The 13125-nt window shown below is 28.3% G+C and overlaps 1 protein-coding gene across 1 annotated transcript in view; it reads right to left on the bottom strand.

Annotated features, from left to right (window-relative positions):
- Window positions 1–12473, bottom strand: part of LOC129905900 (calcium release-activated calcium channel protein 1) — a 67250-nt gene extending 54777 nt beyond the window's left edge. Inside the window, exon 1 of the mRNA XM_055981524.1 lies at window positions 12348–12473. The gene's annotated coding sequence lies outside the window, so the exon portion shown is untranslated. The remainder of the gene's footprint in view (window positions 1–12347) is intronic.
- Between the last annotated feature and the right edge of the window lie 652 nt (window positions 12474–13125).

Genomic DNA, 13125 nt, shown 5'->3' with positions numbered 1-13125 from the left:
GTTCTTATTTGATCATACTACAAAGATATGTAATATACCATTATTTCTTTTAAAATAGGGTTGCCACATAGAAGTTACCATTTTAAAAGCGGTCACCCTATTTTTTTTATTTTCTCTATCAACTTATCTTTCATTTGACACCAATTTTATCCCTTATCCGTATGATCTCAGTAATTCGGCGGTCGTTTCTCCGTCTATTACCTATTTTTACTATGTTCTACATTTATGGCTATAACTTTTTCCCCACAGCGAATTGAGTCCTAGCGCCACACTGTTGTCCAAAATGACTTATCTCGTTGCAAAAATCATAACTTTTGAACGGATTGAGGTAGCGGTACAGTTTTTTTTTTAATTTGAAGGAAATTTCCAGGGCTGTTACACCAATGAATTTCAAGAAAATTGTTTTACAGGGTGTTTAGGAATCATCGGCCGAAAACCGATTTTCTTAAAAAAAAAAATATTTAAATTAAAATTGGTATGCCATTTTGTAGAAATCACTAATTCACATCTAAAAAAAGTTCAGATTACACTTTTCCATGATATTACGATTATAGAGAATGCCAAAAAAGTTGGTCCCGGAAGTCCGTCTGTCTGTCTGTCTGTATAAGGATCTACATCCTAAACGGATGGACCGATTGACTTCAAATTTGGTATGTAGCATTTTTTGGAGACCCTCCAGAGGTGTTTTTGGAATTAATTTTTTTGGGCCAAAAATAACGGTACTTGTCATACACCAATTTCAGTAAAGCTGTAATTGCTCAAAAACGGCTCCAACGATTTTGTTTAAAAAATTCAAATGTAAGTTTGAAAACAAGGTCTATCTTCTAATGAAAAAAATTTTTTTGGAAAATCATTATTAACGGTACCTGCCATAGAACGGTTTTTTTTAAATCCGATATTCTCCGAAACGGCTTATTCGATTTCAACGAAACTTTTTTTGAAGAAGCACTTATATAACTCAAATATAAGCCAAAAATAAAATTTCAAAAAAAATAATTTTTGGATTTTTAAAAAAATTTTGAAATTTTTTTTTGAAAAATAAAATTTTCGAAAACGGGACATTGTATTTTTTTGAAATTTTGTTTTTAGATGTGGATAAGTGATTTCTACAAAATGGCATACCAATTTTAATTTAAACATTTTTTTTAAAGAAAATTTGTTCCTTCTGCCTTCATTTTTTTTCAAAGTACAAAATCTCGGCAGTGCGCAAGCATGCGCAGCTAAATATTTTTATTTTGAATCAACAATTGATTGGTACACATACCCTATTCGGCTTAATGAATGGAACCGAATGGATTTTTTACGGTACCTGCCATAAAACCGTTTTTTTTCAAATCCGATATTCTCCAAAACGGCTTATTCGATTTCAACGAAACTTTTTGTGAAGAAGCACTTATATAACTCAAATATAAGCCAAAAATAAAATTTCAAAAAAAATAATTTTTGGATTTTTAAAAAAATTTTGAAATTTTTTTTTGAAAAATAAAATTTTCGAAAACGGGACATTGTATTTTTTTGAAATTTTGTTTTTAAATGTGGATTAGTGATTTCTACAAAATGGCATACCAATTTTAATTTAAACTTTTTTTTTAAAGAAAATCTGTTTTTGGCCGATGATTCCGAAACACCCTGTGAAATAATTTTATTGAAATTCATTGGTATAACAGCCCTAGAAATGTCCTTCAAATAAAAAAAAAAATTGTACCGCTAACTCAATCCGTTCAAAAGTTATGATTTTTGCAACGAGATAAGTCATTTTGGACAACCGTGCGCCATATAAACAATTGATCTACGCAAAAATACCTTCCCAATGACATATGACTCATCGTTATTGGTCTCAGGGCCAAAATTACCATTCTCCTTTAATGTGAACTTCATTTCATTTTAGTAAGAATTTTCTTAAAAAAAGAAACACTCTAAGGACCTACCTACCTGTATTGCAATTTGCAAGTAAAGAGATTTAGGAAATTAAATAAAAAAAAATTGCCGTGTTGCACAAAAACAATTAAGAGGTTTTTTTTACAATTTTGCTATAGTTGATTAAGAAGATAATTTTCAAAAAACAAAAAAAAAAAAAAATAGTTCTGAAAAAATCATTTTAAAACCGTTTTAAGCTTTTTACCTCCGCTTTGATCTTTTAAGTAAAATAAGAGTTAAAATTGTAATGAAAAATGTATGTTAAAATTCAATTTTTTTTTTTTTTAAAAGTGCAAAAACAATAAACTTGTCATTTAAAATAACAAATTTGTACTTTAAAATGGTTTTGACCTCCAAATGAAGTAGGTATCGCATTTTATTGCTTGCTTGAATTTTAAGATTTTATTTTGAAAAAATTAAAAAAAAAAAATCATGATATGAATTTTTTTAAGAAACTATTAATCGACATAGAAAAACCAAATTAAAAAAAAAAATTCAAAAATTGATAAGATAAAAATTACATTAGGTTAAAGATCCGAAAGTAGTTTTTTCTTGAGAATTTTGCCTTATTTTTAAATATTACAGTTACTAAAACGCTACTGTATAAATTTATATGGTATACAATTTTTTCGTTTACGAGAAAGTCAGAAATTACGAAAACAGAATTGAAGGATCCATTTTTTTTTAAATCTTTCAAAACCAGTAAATTTTCATTCATTATGGTTTAAGTTTAAGACTTGAAAACAATTCATTATTTGTAAATCGCTAGTTATCCATATTGTATTTAAATGGAACCATTGAGATTATAAATGAAATTTTCGTCAAAGCATCAATAGCCATAATAATTTGTACCATAAAAAAAAACAAATTATGGAAATCAGGTAACATCATGCTTTTGTACAAAAAGGTATCATTTATTAAATTATAACAATTTAACACTACAGTACACAATTGCAATTCTATATATAAATAACAAATAATTATCTAAATTATCCAAAATGATAATTTCGAACAAACTATTCAAATTTATGATAATGAACTCTGAAATCATTAGGTTTTTAATAATTGTTTTTATTGTTATATAAGTGTGAAAATAAGTATAGTTTAATTGTTTTTTTTTTGTCATTGCACTTTATGTGTTTTCAACCGTAAATCTATATAATAATGATATGTTTTTCTTGTTTTTTTTTTTTAATTTTTAATATGTTTGAAATGGTAAAAAAGGATCAAATTTAAGGAATAATTAGTTTAATAAAATTAAAAATTAATCTAGTACTTTTTTCGAGAAAAATAAAGAAAACAATATTAAGTCACTCGGGCGTATACGTAACATAATTTAATCAATCTCTTAGAAAACGTACGTTGGTCAGAGTATTCTTCACAGAGTTATATTTATTGACAGTGGGAAAGTTATTAAGTTAAAAAAGAAAAATAAGAGGTAGCACCTAGTTAAAATAACCTTTTAAAAGAATTGAGTGGGCCACATTCTTTTATTTATTGCACATTTCATGTTTGATCGCATAAATGTGATTTTTAATTAAAATAAATGTATCTATTTGTTTTTACTTTCAAAGCTTGACCTTAAAAGTCCTATTCATTATAAACTTAATAGATTATTTACTTAAGATTTAAAAACATATTCAAGTTTATCTCTCTAACTAATTAAGTTTTTCTTATGACAAGAATGATAGTGATATATTAATTATCTTTTTTTTTCTATTAAAATATTTTTCAACAACAAGATGTTATTTTTTTGTGTTGTTTTGATAATCCACAATGAAGTAAAAAAAAAGATACAAAAGCTCACGTCAAGATGTTTTTGTTATTGTTTGTATAAGGTAAAATACAAAAAAAAAAAACCCTACATACCTTTCCTACGTTATAATCATTCTTTACCCTATTCAAATAGTGATGTGATATTTTTGCGTGTTTTGTTGCGTGATAGAAGATACTAGTATCTACCCAAATTAAGACGTCAGAGAGGCATAATTCAGGAAAACCTTTTTCTCGTTTTCATTCATGTCTTTTCATCTAAAGATTGAAATCAAGCATTTTCATATTTTTTTTTGTGTTCATTTTAGTCTTGTTGTGAAAGAAAAATGAATCTATCATCTTTTTTTTTTTTGGTTCCCTCCCGAAATATTATCTTCTATCATGAATGAGAAAATTTCTGTTAAGTTATATGAGCTATAGATATATTGTTAATGTTAATTCAAATATGAAAAAAAAAAAAAAAAAAAAAAAGAGTGTGTGTACACATGTACACGCGACTGAAGTTATACTTCTCATTCAGTATATATAAATGAATTTCATTTGATATTTTTAATTTCTATTATTAAATTAATTAATCCACACTTCGTTTTTTTACATTTTTATTTATGAACAATAATAGTACAGGAAAGTTAGTAAAAAAACAAGCATATTGTGGAACGAAATATAGGACGGCTGAATTTTTCAAATCTGAAAGAGGGACACTAGAAAAGCTTAAGTCCTGGTTTTCGGGACGCCACCCCCCTGGCGAAATCCGCCATTTTGGAAAACGCGAATCGCTCTATATATCCAAAACTATTTATCCTAGAGAAATGATTTTTGGACCAAAGTTCTTTGAAATTTAATTATCTTTTTCTTTGTAATACATTATTCTTCTGAGCGGCCAATAGTTTTAAGGTTATGTTGTTTTAATTTATTTTTTTTTCGGTTTTTTTAAGATTTTATCATTCCCGGTATTAGTTACATAAATTTTAATAATGTTAAAGTTATAGACCATCAAATTTCCAATAATTTGGTATATTTTTGAAAGTCATGCGATGTAGAAGTCGAAAGTTATTGATCTGAAAACTATAGTCTAAGTACAGGAAAGTTAAAGTTAGTTGAGAGGATACATTGATTTTTATTTGGAAAGTATAATGAAATATGAAGATATTTTAAACTTTTATAAAACACCATAGCTTAAGTTGTTTGTTTCTAGTTATTAATGGAATTATTTTAACACATAGATATTTTTATAAATAAGACAGATAATTTTTCGTGATCTTTTCTCTTAGTGTTTTTGATAGTAAATATATTTCTATTTTTTTAGTAAAATATTTATTTTTTTATCATAAAAAAAAATTCCGGTACAATCCGGTTTTTCGACTTTTTTTAAAATTCCGAGAAAATCAGTTTTGAAAGTTGGGATAAATTTTTTTTTCGAAAAATCCCCGAATCTTTAAACGCTCCTGGAAGTTAAACCGCTTGAGAGTAATTTTTGGGAGTGATGCCAAATGATAGCTTGTGTCATGGGCCTACGCTTTGCACATTGTCAGATTTTTAAAAAATCGCCTTCCATGTTAAACCGCCACATCATGCCTATTTTTTCAGAATCGTGCCTATTTTTTTTTTACTTTTAAGTTCTCCCGGTTTGAGAACGCGTGGACCTACAGGGATGAGAGTTGTACCCAAATGTAGGTTAGAGTCCCCGCTACCTTTTGGCATCAAACAAATTTTTTTCATTTTTTTCAAAATTCCGAGATATAGGCGTTGGAACGCTTTGATCTAGAGACAGGGGAGTGGTGCCATATGAAAGCTTATATTCTCAGCTACCCGATAGTGGTATAATCCGGTTTTTCGACTTTTTTTAAAATTCCGAGAAAATCAGTTTTGAAAGTTGGGGTAAATTTTTTTTTCGAAAAATCCCAGAATCTTTAAACGCTCCTGGAAGCTTAACCGCTTGAGAGTAATTTTTGGGAGTGATGCCAAATGATAGCTTGTGTCATGGGCCTACGCTTTGCACATTGTCAGATTTTTTAAAAATCGCCTTCCATGTTAAACCGCCACATCATGCCTATTTTTTCAGAATCGTGCCTATTTTTTTTTTTACTTTTAAGTTCTCCCGGTTTGAGAACGCGTGGACCTACAGGGATGAGAGTTGTACCCAAATGTAGGTTAGAGTCCCCGCTACCTTTTGGCATCAAAAAAATTTTTTTCATTTTTTTCAAAATTCCGAGATATAGGCGTTGGAAGTTGGGGCGCTCACTTTCAGCTCAGCTCACTTTCAACTCAGCTCAAATGAGCTAAGCTATGGTACCTAGCTCAAATTTGAGCTGAGCTGTGAGCTGAGCTGAAATGTGAGCTTTTTGCAACCCTGGCAACTTGCCACATGAAAATTACCACATGCAACTTGCCACACGCAACTTGCCACATGCAACTTGCCACACGCAACTTGCCACATACAACTTGCCACATGCAACTTGCCACATGCAACTTGCCACATACGACTTGCCACATGCAACTTGCCACATGAAACATGTAACTTGCAACGTGTTGTGTGTTTTATGTTTGCCGTACTGCGGCGTACTGCATTTTTAAATACTAAAGTACTGCCTACTCTAAAGGTGAAACGACAGCCCTGCTACCCAGGGTGATCGCGTCATAATCCCTTTGACATTCTTGTCAAAAAGTAAATTTTCATACCCACCCTCCCATAAGAAGTATAACTTCAATAAATATAAAGCCTGTCAAGATGAGACGCACACAAAGCCCTTCATTAGGAGTTGTAAATTTGTTTATCTTGTAGATTTACTCGCAGTTAATTTGTTTATTTTGTTAAATGGCCTTGAATTGGGAGGAAATTATTCATAAAGTGTCATGTTATTTTATTTTAGTTTTTTTTTTTCTCTCTTTTTGTATAATAAATGTAGTTAGATTATATGATAAAGAAATCATTCTCAATAAAAGATGTCATAAAAATATTTGAATTAATAAATAAATTGTTATTTGTTTAACTGTTGATTGTGAGAAAGGGTGTTGCAATTTTTTCTAAGGAAAAATGAGCATTCATGAGAACTCAAGAAGCAATAATGATGCAGAGTGGATTGAAATGGGGGATATTTACCATTTAAACAGTTGATTGATATAAATTCTGAAAACAAGATCGTATTTAATTGAATTTTTTTTTTTTACAAAAATTTGATTCAATGTAAATAACTTTACATATTATGGGTAAAAACTTTGAATATTAAAATACTTTGGGGATATTAAAATAATTGCAACTGAGTGTATAATTATATTAAGTTATTTCATGCAAGTCATATTAAAAAAAAGTACTTTTTGTATTGGAATTTTCAAAAATTAAAACAAATTCCATGTTTACAATTTTGATTCGTTCATGTTCATTCTTGTGGTGCATCAGTTCCTGGAAAATGTTTTAACTTTTTTATTACCTTTTTTTGGTGGATCACCGAAGTGGTTTTTGTTTACTCTTTACAATGAATATATTAAAAGAATTTAAATGTGATGTTGATTCATGCTTATTTTAAAACTATGAGATAATGTTTAACTATTAAACAGATGCGAATGTTTGTGCGACTGTTATTTTGGGCCCATAATTATCGATAATTTTCCAAGAAATTTACAAACAATTAAAAAAGTTAATTGTTGTATATCCTTTCGTTTTATTTTTATTGTTTTTAAGAACACGGCAATTAATGGATTATTTTCCAAAAAATATTTCAAGGTTTTGATCACAACCAACCAGTGTTGTAAAAGTCAAGACCAAAAATATTCAAAATTGTAGGAAATTTGACGAATATTTAAAAAAAATTTAATACACACATTTTGCATTGAATTTTTTTTTTCAATGTATAAAATTTGTATTTTTAATGTAAATATTTTTCTTAATTATTGTGTATATTAACACTGGTTCCAAATCAGGAAAAAAAAATGCTCTAATTTTTTCAAATTTTCATTCCTATCCCTTCCTGACCCTATTTCATTAAGGGGTAATAACACCTTGTAAACCACGAAATCGAGCGTCATTTTCATCACCGTATAAAACAAAGAAGAAATATTATTTTCTTTTGGTGTTTGTTTAGTTTAATTAAGTATATTAATAGGTAACAGAATAGGCTAATGTTAAATTTTTTAATGATGTAATGGCGGTGTAGTTCAGGACGATAGTAAAATCCTGTGCTCCCATCGGGCGACCAGCTAACTCCTACACTTTTTAACCGATTGGGCTGAAATTTTGTGTGGAGCTTAAAAATACTATTCCCTAGTGAAGTACGTAGGATTTTTTTGAAATATTAAAATTTAACGATTTTATGGTCTTTTTTTCAACGAATTTTGTTTTTGGAATGAAATAATTTTTTCAAACTAATGCCATTTCTTTAAAAATTAATACTTTAAAAAAATCCTACTTACTTCACTAGGGAATAGTATTTTTAAGCTCCACACAAAATTTCAGCCCGATCGGTTAAAAACTGTAGGAGTTAATTGGTCGACCGATGGGAGCAGAGGATTTTAATATCATCCTGAAATACACCGCCATTTAAAAAATTTCACATCATTAAAAAATTTAATATTAGCCTATTCTGTTACCTATTAATAGACTTAATTAAACTAAACAAACACCAAAAGAAAATAATATTTCTTCTTTGTTTTATACGCTGATGAATATGACGCTCGATTTCATGGTTTACAAGGTGTTATTACCCCTTAAGAAGTTTATACACTGAGGGAAAAAAAAGCAACGTAAAATGTAAAATGTGCAACGTTGATTTGAAGTTGAAAAAATTAACATGAAACTTCTTCAAAATAAAATTGAAATAACGTAAGAAGTTTTTTTATTTTTGTCGGACTTCAGCTTTTGTTGCATTTTATCACTCTAAATTTCAACAGTGAGATAGCACGTTGTAGGTTCGATCCCCAGCGGCTGCCCATTTTTTCTTTTTTTTTTATAAATTGATGCTTTTTTTAAAAGTTGAAACAACTTTGATTTAAAGATGTTTTATAACGGCAAACCACTTTAAACTAACGATGTTCTAAATGTTTTAGTCTTCAACGAAAAATCATTCCGAAAAATAGTTGAATCAACGTGGTTTTCGTTGATTTTAAGTTGTTTTTTCCGTCAGTGTACGTATGAATGATCAAACATCCAACATTTACCCAACACTGGACACAGAATATGGCCCCTGCTCTAGTAACTTCTTATCAAAATAGGGACAGGAAAGGTTAGATATAAAAATATGAAAAAAATAGGGTTTTTTTTCCTGATTTGGAACCAATCTAGGGGGCGTGCGTAGTCGCACTCAATTTTCGCAAAAGAGTAAAATAAGAACCACCCTAATATATATAATATAAAGAAGAGCGGTCAAATTAGATTAGACGAAAATAAGGGTTAATCTTGGAATCAAACTTCTAGCTCTTGGAAGGTAAAAATGGAAGTCAATTTGCTTCAATTACATTTCTTCACCAGGGCCCTATTTCACCAACTTACAAATTTGTAATTACAAGTAATTTTCACAATATTTGTGAAAAAATCGAGAAATTCTGTTTCACCAGTTTCTTGTGATCACAAAATTGTACTTGTAATCTACAATTTTAAATTTGTGAAAAAATCCATTTTCTGTTTCACCGAAACTTGTATTTTACAAGTAACAAATTTGTGAGCTTTCAAGTTTCTTGTGGGTTTCTGTTTCACAAAAAAAAAAAAAGTTACAAGTTTCTGTTTATTTGTGAAAATTTTCTACAAGAGTCAAGACGTATGTCATTTTTGTTACAAGTTTGTAAAAACCGTATTTAGCGTGATTAAAGTGTTTAAAATGGCTTTACGCCGATGGCCATTATTATTATTTTAATAAAAGCTATATATTATTATTATTCAAGGTTGTAAAAATACATTTGAAATTTAAAAATATATCATTTATTGCAAGTAAAAAAATTTCATAGTGAAAAAAAAAATTGCCTTAAAAAAAATTTTTATATATTTTTCAGTTGCAATTACATTTTTTTAAAGCAAATTTTTTTGTTTGCAATAAATATTTTCTTAAGGCGTTTTTTTATTTGTAATAAATATTTTTTTTTTTTTTGAATTTGTAATGGAAAACAAATGCTTTAGAAATTGGTACCTATAGCATTTGTGCTTCAAATCGAATGAAAACATCACAAAATATCTGTTTAAAAAATTTTCCTGATCGCTATAACCTGCCTCTAAAGTATGTAAAAATTCGTTCTCTTTTGATCAAAGAGGCTTGTTTTTTTTCTCATATTTGTAGTTCTTCATTCCTTAAATTATTTTATTAATTTTCCTCAATCTTTACAATTTTATTATTTTACCCTATTTGTTTTACTTATATAAATCCATGGATGTCATGATAAAATAATATATATAAAAATAATCTAGCAATACAAAAATCTTAATATATATTTACAATTTAGTTTGGCTTTTAAAAAATGTTGTTATTTGATTTAACAACTAAGATATGACAGTATTAGTTATTTGAGAATTTTTCGTTTAAAATAGGGTTGCTTAAGTTTTAAAAATGGCAATCCTATTTTTTCATATTCAATATCAACTTAGTTTTCATTTGAAAACAATTTTAACCTCTGTCTTTACGAGTTAAGTAACTCAACGGTCACCGCTTAGACTTTAAAGAGCTTTACAAGTTTGTGAGATAAACTTGTTGCTTACAAGAAAAAAATATATTTGGTGAAACGATAATTCTACAAACTTGTGGTTTTCAAAAGTTAGTTGTAATTTTTTTTTGTCGATAATCACAAATTTGTGAAATACTTATTTGTACTTTGTGAAACAGAATTCCATTGTACAAATTTGTACTTGTGATCCACAAGTTACAAATTTGTGCTTGTAACTTGTAGTTGGTGAAATAGGGCCCAGGTTGTAACGTCTAAGAACTCGAATTAAGAAGACCATCAACCAATAAGTGAAATTTAAAAAAAAAAATACTTATTTGTCAAAAGACAAAATGGGTACATACTTCGAAAAATTTAGAAATTAGCTAAAACTCTATGTCCTTAAAACGAGATCTAAATTTTTTAAAATTCAAAAAACAATTTTAAGCCGAATTCTTATAATTTAAAAATGCATTTTTTTAAAATGAGATCTAAAGGAAACTCGAAAGTTAAAAATACAAAATTTTAAATATTTTAAAATGCCAAAGAAGAGATTTATTCTTAACTAATGATATGTATTTTTCCAATCCATTAAAGACATGAGTTCCGAAAATTTCGGAATCAGACTTATGCTTTTTGGTTTTCACTATTTAGTAACTTCAATACCAAATTAGTACATTTTTAAAATTAATTTTGATTAGCTGTCTTTTAACGTCACAATCTCTTAATCGATTGAAACTGCTTCGGTGATTCTAAGAAGGCATATTTTAATCTTTAAAATTGAATAATCTTGGATTATAATCGCATACAATTTGTTAAAAAATAATATAACTGAAGTTTGAAGGATCTTCAACTGTTTGCTGTTTAACATTTATTGAAACATTATTTAAGAGTAAAAAATTCCCGAAGGAACAAGTCAAATTCTACAATTTTTTAAATGTTTTTGATTTTTTTTTAGTTTTCTATAAAATTTTTAGAAACTTTCCATTCATCTAGTGCCTGTGGTCCTCTGGCTATCTTCCCATTTTACAATTTTCAACAAAGAAACATAGTTTTTAATGCAAGAATTGTTCGTCAAAAGTCTCAGAGTTATCAAGATTAAAATCGATTTTTACCGACTTCCAAAAAGGAGGTATTCAATTCGTGAGTATTTTTTTTGTTTTTTTTTTTGTTTGTCACCTCATAACTTTGGACTGAGTGAACCAATTTTGATAATTCTTTTTGTGTTGGAATATTGGTGCCTGTGTGGTCCCATTTTAATTTTGTTCAGTTCTATTAGAAAAACCACATATTATTTATTAAAATAATAAACGGATTGTTACCTTATGTATAACTGACAAACTAGCTAAAATAACAAGATCTTAAAAAACTCATTATAACAAGTTTTTCAAGCAATACAAATTTTTTTAAATATTATAATTTGGATGTTTTATTAAAATCCTTGAAAGCATATAATAATTAAATATCCAACTAAATCAAAATTAAGAAAAAAAATAATTATTCAAATAGTTTAAATGCTTTCAAATAAATGAAAGTTCCTGCAAACGATAAATGCACAACTTTGTAAATATACCTATATTTTTTTTTTTTAATAGTAAATAATTTATTCACTCACTTTATCTTCTAAAGCATAAACAATTATTGTTTACCTTGATTAGTTTGACATTATAAACAAAAACAAAAGAAACACAAAACAAAAAATGCTTTCTGATAGTCTCATAAATAATAATAAAAAAATATTTTTTTGCTGAATCAACTTTAAAAAATTTATTATTACTAAGCAAAATCTGTTAAAGTATCTATGTGAACAGAACAGAGTGAAAAAAAAGATACTTTCAAGAACTTGCATTTCAATTGATGAAACTTTGTATATAAAAAGTCTATCTATACATCATGATGGCTACTATGGAGCTATCTACACTATGTACCTTCTCTTTGGCACCATCTAGCTACAGCTGATGATTGAATTAAAAATGCAATTAAATGGTCTGGCACTCTCTTGCAATCAAGTTGAAATTAAGTATTAATTAGTAACTTACCCGGGAGGAATTAAATCGATATAAATTCCCTGTTGTACAACACTGCACTATGCAACACCAGACGAGAAATCCAATCCAATCAATGAGTACGTTTATTTGTTTACTTTTTTTTTTTGTTCTTATTTTTTGTTAAATAAATTAATTTCGATTAACCAGTTGTTATTAATGATGGCGATAGTGTAGTTCTAGAGATACTTTTTTTTCAATTTCTTTCTCTCTCTCTTTTTTTTATAAAAAAAAATTAAGTTACACCACTTCCTTATGTACGCCACACTTAATTAACAACTCTCATGGACATTATAAATAAATCGACCGACTTTTTAAATAAATATTTCGCTCTAAAAAAAAGGAGGAAAAAGAATTCATAACACTTTTTTTTGTGCAGAAACAAAAACCACAAAAAAAGAACTTTAAAAAAAGATACACTCTCTTAAAGTTGAGTATCTAGAACTATGTGCGCGACGCGCCAAAATGCATTTCTCCTTAAAAAAAAAAAAAAAAACCAGCTAAAGAGGAAACTCAAGTGGAAATAACAACCGGCCCGGTTGGTTGGTCAGTTAGCCACTTTATGTCTGCGAAAGTCCAAACTCCAAAGAGAATAAACAAAAATATACATATAAAAAAAAACGAACCAAAAAAGTCGTTGCACTCGCGGGAGTATGTATATTTCTATCTATCTTTGTGTAACTATGAACTTCAACTAAATGCGCTTATGAATTCCAAGCACAAAAATGTATCTTTCTGCATTTGGTTATGGTAACGTTGTTAGTAACGACGG

The sequence above is a fragment of the Episyrphus balteatus genome, chromosome 1, assembly GCF_945859705.1.
Source record: "Episyrphus balteatus chromosome 1, idEpiBalt1.1, whole genome shotgun sequence".
NCBI lineage: Eukaryota > Metazoa > Arthropoda > Insecta > Diptera > Syrphidae > Episyrphus > Episyrphus balteatus.
The sequence above is the reverse complement of the archived record's forward strand: the minus strand, read 5'-3'. Positions and strand labels throughout refer to the sequence as shown.